General features: G+C 45.5%; 1 protein-coding gene across 1 annotated transcript in view; it reads left to right on the top strand.

Moving 5' to 3' along the window:
• Positions 1-14,736, top strand: part of dnajc1 (DnaJ (Hsp40) homolog, subfamily C, member 1) — a 44,475-nt gene that overhangs the window by 1,321 nt on the left and 28,418 nt on the right. The gene's annotated exons all lie outside the window — the stretch shown is intronic.

The raw sequence follows: 14,736 nt of genomic DNA, 5'->3' as shown, positions 1-14,736 counted from the left end.
GTAGCAAACCTAAGAGTGGCGTTTCAGGGTTCAGTTCAATATAGTCACCAAACTCGTTAGGTTGTGTATGAATTGACAATAAAAGGTAGTTTTAGTTCAAGCTTTACTCCCAAATGACTTGCACAGAGTGACACTTTTGGTGGTCCTGTCTTACAAATCTGTACATCTCCCTTGGCAGAGGTGTGTAGCGTGTTCGCCAGATTTATAGCACACAAATCCCTGACCACTGGAACTGACAGGTCACCCTGACAGGTCGCCCAGTAGCCTGTGGAGTCGGCACAGTCTTTGTAAAAGCAAAAGTAGTGTCCTTAAACTGCCCAGCTCCCTGCACCTAAATGCCATCCAGCAAGAGTCTTTGTAAATTTGTAAATTGTTTATTTAAGCAATTCTAACAACAATGTAACTGATTAGAGTTAGGTTTGGTCTGTGCATTTTGACACATGAGTTAACCCTCAGGATTCCTGTGTGTGTATCGGCCCTTTAACGCCATACATTATTACCTGGATCTCATTGCCGGTCCGACAACATGCCGAGCCCCTTGTTACCTCCTCGTTATGTGCTGCTCTCTCACGTTCATTCTATCCGTGGTGTCTCGTTTGTTCCAAGTTGACTTAGATGATACATTCAGAGAGCATGTCTCCAGCTGGAGAAGGCAAACACATAGCCTAATTACCAAATAATTATGCACAACCGTGTACTTTGTCTTGGATAGCAACATTTCATGAGCCTTGTTTGCTACGGGCTGCCTAGATGCTGACTACATGACATTTATTTTATGCAATTAGTGAATAAATGTTGCAGGGGAACACTAAGCTACTTTATGAATGGATATTTAAGAAGGGGTTCGTTTTCTTAACATTAAAGTCCAGTGACATATCATGGTACTGTTTAGAAATTATTTTAAGAGTCTTTTACTCTTTACTGTTGTCTCATATTTTTTCTAAGATGGGGTTTTCCTGAAACATCATGCAGTTATTTTTTTCCTGAGCAGTTTGCTGGTCTCTGTTATTCCCTCACTATATGTCACAATACATTGTCTAAGTGGACGCCTGTTCAGATTATTCCTGTTGATAAGCCAAAGCTGAGTGCTAATGTCTTCTGCTTGATTCACACCACTCTTCCAGAGAATTGGCAGTATTTTATTTATTTTCAGATCTGGCTCATTTAAAACTCACCAACTTGTTCCAAACTATATCGAGTGGCTAATTAAATTCTGTGACTTCTATATACAGTGAGCATCATAATTAATTAAGCATTTTTTGTTATTTTGATTCTGTGCTCTAGCCCTTTGAGGTTGAAAGGATACAATGACTGTCAGCTTTATTTGAGGGTATTTTAATCCATATTGGATGAACAGTTAAAATTATAGGGCCTTTGTACATAGTCCCCCTCTTTTTCAGGCATCAAAAATTATTGGACAGTTTAAAAATCTATAATAAAGTAATCATTTCCAATATTTGGTCATGTCATTTGTTTGCAATGACTGCTTGAAGTCTGCATCACAAAGACATCACCAGACACTGGGTATCTTCCATGGTGACCCTCTGCTAGGCCTGTACTGCAGCCATCTTCAGGCCCTGCTTGTCCCAGACTTCCTTTGCCTTCAGTCTCCTCTTCAGCATGTTCAATTGGAATCAGATCTGTTTATTGACTCGGCCTGTCAAGGTTTTTGGCCATCAAATACCCCCTCGTTGCCCAGTATGTTTCGGGTCATTGTCTTGTTGCATGATGAAGTGTCGTCCAATAAGTTTGGAGGCATTTGGTTTTACCTGAGATGATAAATGAATTCTGAAGCCTATAGAAAATAAAAGTCTACTTCGGTCTGCAGTCATTATCAATGAAGACAAGTGAGCCCGTTTCACTGGCAGCCATACAGGCCCAAGCCATAACACTCCCTCCACCTTGTTTCACGGAGGAGGTGGACTGTTCCATGGGCATTTCCTTTTTTTCTCCACACTTTCCTCTTTCCATCACTCTGGTACATGTTAATCCTTGTCTCATCTGTTCCAGAACTCGTGGCTCTTTTTAGCTAACTGTAATCTCACCTTTCTTTTCTTCAGGCTTATCAGTGGTTTGTAGCGTACTCTCTGTAGTACTGCTGGTGTAGTCCTCTACGTATGGTAGACTTATGTATGACACATCTACACCTGCATCCAGGAGAGTGTTTTTGATTTGCTGGGCTGTGCCCCTCCGAGGAATCGCCACCTTAACGTGGTGGAGGGGTTTGTGTGTCCCGGTGATCCTGGGAGCTAGGTTGTCGGGGGCACTGTCAGCCCCCAGTAGGGTCTCCCAAGGCAAATTGGTCCCGGGGGAGGGGCCGGACCAAGAGCGATTCAAAGACTCCCATGTCCCCTCCGAGGAATCGCCACCTTAACGTGGTGGAGGGGTTTGTGTGTCCTGGTGATCCTGGGAGCTAGGTTGTCGGGGGCACTGTCAGCCCCCAGTAGGGTCTCCCAAGGCAAATTGGTCCCGGGGGAGGGGCCGGACTAAGAGCGATTCAAAGACTCCCATGACACGGCCACACAAAGACCCAGTTACCTCGCCCGGAAAAGGGAAACCGGGGCCCCCTGCTGGAGCCAGACCCGGGAGGGGAGCTCGTCGGCGAGCGTCTGGTGGCCGGGCCTTATCCCATGGGGCCCGGCCGGGCACAGCCCGAACTGGTCACGTGGGGTCGCCGCCCTGTGGGCTCACCACCTGCAGGGGTCGACATCGGAGTCGGGTGCTTTGCCCAATGGGCAGTAGGCAAAGGCGGGGATCCGGGCGTGCTGATCCTCGGCGTCGAAGACTGGTTCTGGGGACGTGGGACGTCACCTCTCTGGTGGGGAAGGAACCGGAGCTAGTGCGGGAGGCGGAGCGGTACCAACTAGATATAGTTGGGCTCACCTCCACGCACAGTACTGGTTCCGGAACCAAACTCCTGGAGAGGGGCTGGACTCTGTTCTTTTCTGGAGTTGCTCAAGGTGAGAGGCGCCGGGCGGGTGTGGGGATACTCACAAGCCACCGGCTGAGCGCCACTGTGTTGGAGTTTCACCCGGGGAACGAGAGGGTTGCCTCTCTGCGACTACGTGTCGCTGGGGGGAAGGCTCTGACTGTCATTTGTGCTTATGCACCAAATGGCAGTTCAGAGTATCCGGCCTTCTTGGAGTCACTGGGCGGCATCCTGGAAAGGGTGCCACCCGGAGACTCCATAGTTCTGCTGGGCGACTTCAACGCTCACGTGGGCAATGACGGAGAAACCTGGAGGGGGGTGATTGGGAGGAACGGCCTGCCTGATCTGAACCCAAGCGGTGTTTTATTATTGGACTTCTGTGCTGGTCATGGATTGTCGATAACAAACACCATGTTCGAGCATAGGGTAGCTCATAAGTGTACTTGGTACCAGAGCACCTTAGGCCAAAGATCGATGATCGACTTTGTGGTCGTATCATCAGACCTGCGGCCGTATGTCTTGGACACTCGGGTGAAGAGAGGAGCAGAGCTGTCAACTGATCACCACCTGGTGGTGAGTTGGATCAAGTGGCCGGGGAGGCTGCCTGACAGACCCGGTAAACCCAAACGTGTAGTGAGGGTGAACTGGGAACGTCTGGCGGAGGCCCCTGTTCGCGAGGTCTTCAACTCCCACCTCCGGAAGAACTTCTCATGCATCCCGGGGGAAGCTGGGGACATGGAGTCCGAGTGGGCCATGTTCAAAGCCTCCATTCGACCGTGTCCCCCGGGGAACCCTGTGGGGTGTACTGCGGGAGTATGGGGTACCGGGGCCGTTGTTACGAGCCATCAGGTCCCTGTGAGAGCTGTGTCCGCATTCTCGGCACAAAGTCAAGCACGTTTCCTGTGGGTGTTGGACTCCGCCAAGGTTGCCCCTTGTCACCGGTCCTGTTTGTGGTATTCATGGACAGGATCTCAAGGCGCAGCCGAGGTGAGGAGAGTGTCCGGTTTGGTGACCTCAGAATCGCATCTCTGCTTTTTGCGGATGATGTGGTTCTGCTGGCTTCATCGGACCGTGACCTTCAGCACGCACTGGAGCAGTTTGCAGCCGAGTGTGAAGCGGCCGGGATGAGAGTCAGCACCTCCAAGTCCGAGGCCATGGTTCTCTGCCGGAAAACGGTGGATTGCTCCCTCCGGGTTGGGAACGAGTCTTTGCCCCAAGTGAAGGAGTTCAAGTATCTCGGGGTCTTGTTCACGAGTGAGGGTAGAAGGGAGCGTGAGATTGACAGGCGGATCGGTGCAGCATCAGCAGTAATGCGGGCGTTGCACCGGACCGTTGTGGTGAAGAAGGAGCTGAGCCAGAAGGCGAAGCTCTCGATTTACTGGTCGATCTACGTCCCAACCCTCACCTATGGTCACAAGCTTTGGGTAGTGACCGAAAGAACGAGATTGCGTATACAAGCGGCCGAAATGAGCTTCCTCCGTAGGGTGGCCAGGCTCAGCCTTAGAGATAGGGTGAGGAGCTCGGACATCCGGAGGGAGCTCGGAGTAGAGCCGCTGCTCCTTCGCGTCGAAAGGAGCCAATTGAGGTGGTTCGGGCATCTGATCAGGATGCCTCCCGGGCGCCTCCCTTTGGAGGTTTTCCGGGCTCGTCCAACTGGGCGGAGACCCCGAGGGAGACCCAGAGCCCGCTGGAGAGATTATATATCTCTCCTGGCCAGGGAACGCCTCGGGATCCCGCAGGAGGAGCTAGAATGCGCTGCTGGGGAGAGGGACGCCTGGAATACCCGGCTTTGCCTACTGCCCCCGCGACCCGACTCCGGATAAGCGGGTGATGATGGATGGATGGATGGATGGGCTGTTGTCAGGAGGGTTTTCTTCACCACACAGAGTATTCTCCGCTCATCCACTACAGTGGTCTTTCTCAGTGTACCGGGTATTTTGACAAAATTAAGTTCCAATTAATTTTGTTCTTGTTAATGAACCCAACTTCTGACTGGGGCATGCCCAGGGTTTTTGCAGTATTCCAGATTGATTTTTATTTCTGAGCCTTATGACGGCCAGCTTAATTTGCATCGACACTGCTGTCTTTCTCATGTTGTCACACCCCCACAACAATCTCCAAAGACAATTGTCTAGAATCAAGACTAGACATCAACAGCTCTCTTCTGTATTCACTAACGACCCAAATGAATACCTGCCTAACGAAACGCATCTGAGAAGCCAATTCAGCAAATACTTGTTCTACCTTAAAATGGGGGGTCCATGTACAAAATGTAAATTAAAAGCTGGGGTCGGCACATTTTATTTTGCTAATATTTTTTGAAATTATCTTCACATTCCGACAGCTAGCAATAAAGTAACTGCTCTGAGGAAAAAAAAATCCACTATCTGTGACTGTCCCAGGACAGATTTTCCAGGACTTCCGCTTTTCATTGGTCCCGGTAGCTAACATCCAATGAGGGCAGCTCTCAGCCAGGAGGTGGGCTTATCTGCGCGTCCCTGAGAGGCTGACTGGAGGGGAGGGGTGGGTTTTTTCGCCGTTCTATACTTTCAAAATCTTTCTTCTTATGCCCAGATTCTGCTCACACCAAAATATCACCTACCCCAGCTTTAATTGTATCCTTTCAAACTCAGAGTGCTAGAGTACAGAACCAAAATTAACAAAAAATATTTCAATGTCCAATGAATTATGGTGCTCACTGTTTTTCATCAGCTCAATAGATTGGAACTGACAGTACTATGTGCCAATCAGAGCCATTTGAAAACAGCTGCTGAGCGCATTACATTAAATGCAGAGGTCCGCTGATACACAGACACAGGATTATGGGCACCATGCTCTAAGATACACTTGTGAACTGGTCTGTCAGCTCTGCCATGATAACCCGGTCCATCTTCTTTGAAGAGGAGCTGGAGCTGCAATCTGTATTTGGTGTCAGGGAAGCAGAGTAGGCCCAGGCATTCTTCTGATAATGCATTCCTTTTCAACCCTCCAAATCAATCATTTCTGCATAATGGCAACATTATATCAGAGCAGAACAAGACCAAAGCATTGTTTGAGCAGTGCGGTATGGGCTTTGTACATTAAAACGCATGCACACAAACACGCATGCACTCGCGCGCGCGCACACACACACCATTCACTACCAGTGGATTGACTGATTTCTGAGGTCTGCTTTCTTCTTACAACCTTGGCAGAAACTGTAAAATATTTGCTAATTTAATAAGCCTCAGATGTGGTTACAAGTTTAGACTTTTCATGAGAATCATTTTAATGCAAATCGATGAGGTGAAATCATGTTACGATCCGGACATGTGACCACTAGTCACTCATTGGGTCTCATGCAAGAGCCACTCGTACAAATATTAGTTCTTAAATTGATTGAATCTCTTAAAATTCTTCCTTAGGTAGGAACAACATTTACAATTGGTCCAGACCTGTTGTATGAGTCATATAAACAAAAGCCTTGCACAGTGCATGTCAGTGCAGCTCTTCTGGCACATGAAACTCAGACCAGACTTTCCAACTAGGTGTTGCAGATCAAATCTGAATTAAGGTTCAGCAACTGTATTGCTTATTTCCCTCAAATGAACTGTTTAGCAGTTTATGAATGGTCCGCCATATTATTACTATTATGTTTTACCAAAAACGTAGGAACCATAGTCTACCCAATCACCAATCGGTCTTCCCTTGTTCTTGTTAATCCCATCGGCTGTCTATCCGACAGAACTCCACCTACAGTACTCTACTGTATTATAACGGCCGTCTTAATGTAGGACAGTTGTCTGAAGTTAGGTGCGTTTGAGCCCTTTACTCGAAAGAAGTAAGAGAAATTTATGATAAGACTACTAAAATGCTCGTCCAATGACCTGAGATTCATTCAATGTGATTTTGGGCTTTTTCCGTGTAGGCTATTTCGATGATAATCTCTTGAACGTGCATTATTTGCATTATATGCATATTTGATTAGATACTTACCTGGAAGTGTATGTAATGCAATGATCACTAAACTTAAAGTCTGCATTTAAATGTTATTCAGAGCACATAAGCAGCATAGTAGTTTGTTATTTGCTTGGTCAGTAACGGGTTTATATGTGGTTATTTATATATTTATTCATAATTATTTTTATTGCTACACTGCTGAGCCCTAGCTGCTCACCTGGTCTGTGTGTATGGTGTATGGGGCATGCTGTATGTGCAGACTGCGTCTCTTTTGCACGTACAGATGCCTCATTACCTTCATGGTCATCTATTTTTAAAATGTATTGATTGTATTTGTGTGGCAGGGCGGGGTGGGGTAGGGTGGCGCAGTTTCATAGAAGGTTTTTGGTTGTAAACGAGTTTATTACATTTCGTTACATTTAGGAATTTAGCCAATGCTCCTCTTTAGAGAAATCAAGCTGGAGTTTTGCATAAAGTCCATTTATTTCTATTGATATAACTGCATACTTTAGCATCTCAGGTTCAGTACCTTGCTTAAGGGGACAAGGACAGTCTTGAGCTCAGTGTTGAGTCCACAGCCTTTGTGTTTGAGCCCAGTTAACCTTACTACTTACTACTACTACACTGCTGACATTAGCCTGTCCGTATCACATACAGTTAATGTGTCAAATACAACAATGATTAATATCATATCACTGAATTATGGTAGATGCCAAAAACCCACCGTACTTCCAAAACCCTAGCGGATGGGAGACCTCTCCTAACCGTGGCTCAGGTTGCCAGGCCTGCCCACGTGTCCGTACCCCTCACCTCACGCTGTTCAGCAGTTTCTCGGCGAGCAGAGAGTGCTTCGGAGGATAACTACGAGAGCCCCCCCCCCCCTCTCCTCCTCCCTGATGCTGGTAATTGCTTGACCTTCTCTGTTTTACGAGCCTCTTTGTTGTTTCATCCACTGAGCACTAAAGACTTTATTAGTGAGGTTTTTACCCCCCGCCTCCCGACCCCCGGGGGAGCCCCCGCCCATTCACAGCCTCCTCATGCTCCCAAGCTGTTTATTAGCTAACAAGCAAACAACTCATAAGAGCGTAAAATAAACAATGACCCCCCTCCCACCCCCCCCACCACCACGGCCATGTGAGGTGCCCTGTTCTGTGTGGGCGTGGCTTCCAGCATCAGCCCCGCCTCAAACATCAGCTGTACGAAGCGCTGGCCCGTTAAACCACGCTCCTCATATCCTCCCTGGAACTCGCTTTAAAATAAACGCCCCTTTCAGGATATCACGGGAGGCGACCGAGTCAGCCAGAATCTGAAACGGCTGGGAATTTCCTGCTTTCAGCTCAGACTGACTGTTAGAATACTGAAGTAGGGCGCTAGGTCCCTGTATAATTAGGCCAGCATATTTAAACAGGCATATTAGATTTGCACAGCTTGGGTCAGTTGGTTTACATCATGGGCGACCAATGTTATCCAAAAATGGCTGGTGTGGGTGCAGGTTTTTGTTTTAGCCAGCCCTGACACGTGATTGTACTTAGCAAGGTCTTGATCGAAGACCATGATTAGTTAATTACTTAAACTGGGTGTCGTACTGCTGAGCTAACACAAAAACCTGCACACTCACTGGCCCTTTTTGGATTCGGCGGAACACTCCTCACTGAAATGGTTACATTGTGTAAAGAAGTACATTTTTGCGTGTGATTTCATTTCTCTGACAAATTGAGCTTGGCTGTGAAATGAAGTAGCCTACTATAAGAGGCCTGTGTAAGATCCTGCTTTGCACATTTGAAAGGATTTGGGCTATTTTTACCTGCATTGCTGAAAGGACGCAGAAGTGATTTATTCTGCTCAGAACCTGCGTGAGCGGCTGGGAACCTGCCTGGTTTAGATGGCACCTTTCACTTATTCAGCCACATCATGTATTTATAGGTTGACCTTAATAATACTCCTCGCTTAAAGTGGCAGCTCTGCCATGTTGAACGCATTTGACATTGTGTGGTAGGAGGCTAAAAAGGGCTTCTCACACAGAGATCTTGTCCTGTGTATTTTTAAATGCCGCAAGACCAGGAACTGGCCAAAATTGGTTTACCTGTGTTGCCCTTTATTCCCAGAAATGGGGCTGAAAATATAACCCTGTTAAAAATGGCTGAACACTTTTGTATATTTGCATTTGTGCACACATACACACACACACACACACACACACACACACGCACGCAATGCTGTATGGATGAAGTGATGGTCAGTTAATTTGCTGGATAAAGCCTACATAATTAACTCAGCAAGGAAAAATAGTTATTTGCAGATGCTTTTGGCCAAAGCTTATTTAACACCGTAAGCAAACAGCACTGCAGCTAGAGCAGTGACCTTCGTTCCTGGTCCCGGTGGGGATCAGGGTCTGCTGGTTTTTGTTGTTACTCGGCACATAATTAATCAGTTAAAAGCAGTTGATTACACGATGAAAACAAAACCAGTAAACTCTCACCTGCCAGGACTAAGAATGTAGATGGTTGAGCTGGAACGGTGAATGCCTATGAAAAAGGGAGAGTGCTTGATTTTTCACATATAAAAGGACGCATTAATTGAACTGCGGTATGAAACGGTGTGCTGGGGAATCCGCCTTCCTGAACGACTCCCTCCACCATCTGGGCAGGAGAGCGAAGGAGAGCTGGAGCAGAGAGGAGCAACTCCCGGCTTACTGGAGAGAAGGCACGGCCTCTCTCTCTCTCTCCCCACGCGTGCGGCCCTGTGTTTCTATCTGTGCGAGTACTGGAGGGAGAGAGTGTGGTATGTGCCGCTGGCAGAGGGTGCAAGTCTGCCCCCTACAGGCCCTCTTCCTCCCTGCACGTGTTGCTCTGAAGGAAACCTGATTATTTTGAATGACTTTGCTCAACGGGGTTTGAGTGCATACTCTACCCGTTCTGTGCTGAGTTTTTTTTTCTTCTTGTGTGGATCCAGGGTTTCGTGTATTTTCAAGACTGGACATTCTTTACATTTTACGTAATGCATATACGTAGTATTACAACAATTTTACGTTTTTTACTGAAGCAATTATAGCAAAGCACCTAGTGTTAAGGAACCTATGGAATCGCCCGCTATGAGAATCAATATGCACCAACTCTTGTTTTTTTTGTTTTTTATGTCCTTACGTTTTTTGTTTTACATAAATATTGTATGTTGTGTGTTTAAACGGCTCTGTGTTGTAATGCGTTTTTGTAGTCAGCTAGTCGGTGGCGTGTTCATCTTATGGTGTTAAATAACAGCTTAATTGATGATGTCTGCTTATGGTGAAAGGCCACATCTCTGATCATTGCCACTGCCCCAGGCACTCATCCCCAAACCACTATTCCCTTATAATGTGTGCTTAATCAGCTGATGCTAGATATAATACAAATGAATGCTTGTTAATACGCATTTGCATTTGAAATATGTTGCTTCATGGTTTACTAACCTAACACCATTGCTGAATATAGTCAAAATGTGGTCCTTTAATGTTGATCTAATCTGTGACTTTCACCAGCCAACTCGAATATATCGCTTTCAATTTGGCTAACGATAAATATGGTTATGAATGCACCAAAGGCCATTTTATGTTTGTGATCCTGTTTTTAAATGGGCTCTAATTAAACGGCGAGAATGAAATTGCCTCTCTGGTGCCGGTAGTAATCATTGGTGGAATATTTATGTGTGTATAATGGGCGTCTAGCATCACAGAAATGTTCGTAGCTCAAGTTTGCGATTAAAAGCGAGCGTGTAATTGCAGCAGTAACATTGCGGATCAGGCCTGTGCCAAGGGGGCAGTAGTTTGCGGCGCTAGTGAAAGCAGGAGCAGGATGCTTCGTTCCCACTGCTGAACCACAGTGGCAGCACCGCTCTCGGGGGAAGTGCTTTTGTGCGGAGAGCCGGCTCGAGTGCGGAGCCGGGAATGTTGAGTGTTACTCTGTGCTCTGTTCCGCTTGGCCGGAACACACAGCGAACCGAACGGCCGCATTCTTACTGCCGCTCCGCTTCCAAAGCTCGGAACTCCGAGCGCCGCTGCCAACGACAACAAGCCCCCTGCCAACATGTTCCTGTTCTGCAACTCTGTCCCAAATCCTTGAACAAGCCCCTTCCTTTGCCCAACCCCACCCCCACAGACACGCACCTAACTAAATTTGACTAAATTTCAGGCCAGCTCATTCGCTCATCTCTTGACAGGGGAGCACCCAGATCCCTGCCATTCAAAAAGCCTGGAGCCAACTTCCATCATCGATGGTTAATGCTTGTAGGCAGTGTTCAGAGAAACTGCCCAGTGATGCATGACAAAATCATGGTACTGTACACTTTGGGTGGGAAAATGTATGCCCATTGTCATTTAAAAGTAAGGATACTTGGGCTAGTGTTTGAAATATTTATATCAATCTTGGTATTGTACTAACATCCCTTGATGTACCCTTGGGGAGGAATTATTTTTTTATTCCCCCTCTTGTATTTTAACGTAATTCGCCTTTCATCTGGAAGATGTCGCATTAGCATATCTGATTGAATTAGGAGAACAGAGATGGAACGCTACAACTGCTGTCTGTTTTGGCTCTAGAGAGAGCTTCCATTGTTCTGGGAAGGCCACACCTAAGACTCACAAAGCTTACTTCACGAAAACGCATGCTTGGGAGCTTGTGCTTGAGGGTGCATACGGTCGAGTGTGGTATTTTCTTTTGAGACTATGTGTGCGGTCTTGCAAATAGGCTTATGGGCCGTTTCCTCATTGTTTATGCAAAGAACGCAGATGCAAGCGCACGCACGCACGCACTCGCGAATGGTTACGCGCAGGTGACCACTAGATGGCGGTGGTGTGGCGGGATTGATTTGCAGTGGGCGGAGGGGCTAGGACCCCGCTTTTAGGCTCTGTTGAGCAAAATGAATGAAGGGAAGGCACAAAGAATGGGGGATGCACTGCACGACTAGATTGCCAGGCATTTGATATGATTCCAAAATTCCCACTGGTTTATATCCGCTCACCGCACTGTGGCAGGAGGCTACCTCCAGGGGGAGCTTCTGCTCTGCGATGTTCGCCTTCGGATAGCGAAAGTCGCTGCTTGGACAAAGCCAGCATAATAATTATAGTAATAATAATAATAATAATAATAGCAACAATAATAACCACCATATTATTATATTATGTATATTTGTTTCGGAATTATAGGGTATCGTGCGTAATGGCTATGTTCCCCAAAAGCTTCGCTCAATACCTACGGCAGAATGTCTCGCAGTAAATAAACAGTGATGCCCTCAACGTGGATAGTGATTTCGCAAAACGTGCAGTCCATATTCTACCTTCAGTTTGCTACAGGCTGTTAATTACGTTGGACGAATTTCTGGACGTGTTGTAAACTAGTTATGAAGTTAATATAAAGTAGGCATGGGCTACAGCCTATCCATGACAAAAATTCAAGAATACAAGCGAGATATTTCAATTCAGTTGTACCTTTAAAATCGATAGAAGCATGTAGGATAACTGGGCAATGTATTGGATGGCCCTGGGAGATGCTTGGTACTGGCCTGAATTAAAATCTAATATAAAACCTCAGATTCTAAGAAAAATGTTCATTTAAAATAGGCCTATGTAATTAGCATTTCTGTGTAGGGCCTATTTCGAGATTTGTTTTGGCTAACTGGCTTGCTCTTTACTTCACTGTAAATAATCAGCTAGTATGCTACTGTGTTATGATTCAATAGCATATATATATATATATATATATATATATATATATATAAACATTTTTAAAATATCTATATCTAACCATATGATTCCCCAGTAGACGGCCATTTTACTCGTCTGTGCTGATTATTTCCGGTTTTAGGTTATTTTACCTTATGGTCATTTCAATATGCTGAATTGCACGCTATTCCTTCAAACTGCAAAATGTTTGCTTATATTTAAAGCGGCCTACATGCACACGTATATAAATTATTTCCCAATTGGCATAGGTTACGTTAATTTGAATATGTCCCCGTAAACTAAAATTGTATAGGCTACGAATATTTTAATATGTAAAGTAAAAGCATTAGCCATCTTCGCCGTCTTTGCTTGCGTCCGTGCGTTCCTCCTGGTTTTCGAGTTGAGGGAAAATCAGCTCTTGTGCTTTCGGTTTAGCGTACCCTGCTAAATTACCAGCCATTTGCAAATATAAGTATATGGATTTTCCAAACTTATAAATTCAGCGATTTAGCAAAGGGTGTTTTGCATTTTGACTCGACCCGCTGCTGCACACACACACACACACACGCGCACTGTGCGCTTGTTGATGACTTTCAGTTTGAGCCGACATCCGCACAGCCGTAGTCTATCGCTGAAAATCAGCAAGCGGAGGGCAGGGCCGAGGCGAAGCCCGCAAACCTGTTCCCTTTAACGGCAAAGAGGGGGAATACAGACCGACTGTCCGTGATGTGATTTCTCTGCGCTTTTTTGCATGGGGAAATGTTATGTTAATACTACTATGTATTATAATTTTTGTAGAATGGTATCTTTTATTTGATTATTTACGAAGAATGTGGCATCATTAAAAAGAAAAGAAAAAAAAGTACTGTTCATGTGCGATACATATCTGTGTTGCTCGAGTACGTTACACGATATTTATATGATGGAGCATTTCTCTCATGTATCGTTTGCATTCTGAATTACTGAAAATAAGAATAATTACAATATTCATTAGTATGTGTTTTCTTCTACTTTTGAAATAATGAGCCGTATTTCTAGCTTGTTTGTTTTGCATCGGTAAAACCTAAAAAGCTATACGGATATATGCATAACGGCCAAAAAACCCCAAAAAGATCTCAAATATAGGTCAGCAGGGATAGGTCGATTCGTGTAGCCTATTTGCGTTTGGGACACTTGGGTGTAATTACATTTTGAATTGTAGCGAGTATAAGATGGCCTATGGTTGCATGCATAGTTTTGTGTGTGTGTGTGTATGTGTGTGTATGTGTATGTGTGTGTGTGTGTGTGTTAGTTAAAGAGAGCCATTTATACCCATTTATACAACTCCAGGTAAGCAGAGACATTTTTCAAATAGACTGACCAGGACCAGTAGTATTTTGTTCAACCCTAAAATAGAAATTGGCTCAAATTCCCGGCAAATCAGTTGGAGGTAGTCTCGTTTATGTACAACTACTGGTTTTGGGTAAAATACCAAATTCCCAATTTTAACCTGTTTATACTGACTAGTGGCCCTACTTGTCTCTTTGCAAACAAATTAATTTAGCAGGGCGATTTAATGCAGAGAACATCTTTATATACAGTACATGTACTCAGCTGGATATTATACTGAAACCCCTCACTCACCTGGGAATACAACCTACAACCATAGAGTTGCAAATGCAGTTCCCTAACCATTGTGCTGTGCCATCTCTTTGTCTGTGGCTCTTACTGTAAATGAGACTGTCAGCTGGAACACAACCTGGCATACTGGGTCAGATTAGAGCGGCGTAGAAACGGCAAAGGACAGACTGTGGAAAAGCAGCAAGAGAGTGAAGTCTGACCGGCGTGTGTTTATTCCTGCCAGTCAGTCACCTGAGAGACCTCATGCGGGAATTAAACCCAAATCAATATATCACCCTTTCCATGAGCATAGCACACCACCGGTCATCATAGTATTTCTGATCTTAACATCTGTAGAGCGTTGTGACTGGTCATGGGTTTTTGGTGCGAAACAGGGATGTTATTTTAAACACGGTGATAAACAGCCCAGTGCATTTCAGCTGGTTGGCTGTATGGGCTAGCTAACTAGATGAGACCACATAGCACACAAAGGTCTAGTGATTATAATTTGATAGTACAGTTTGTAAGAATTTCTTGTTTCCCCATTTTCTTTCTTTTCATGTGGTTTTTGTCAGCT

Source organism: Conger conger, chromosome 9 (assembly GCF_963514075.1).
Source record: "Conger conger chromosome 9, fConCon1.1, whole genome shotgun sequence".
Lineage (NCBI taxonomy): Eukaryota > Metazoa > Chordata > Actinopteri > Anguilliformes > Congridae > Conger > Conger conger.
Note: the sequence above shows the minus strand (reverse complement) of the source record. Positions and strands in the feature narration are given on the sequence as shown.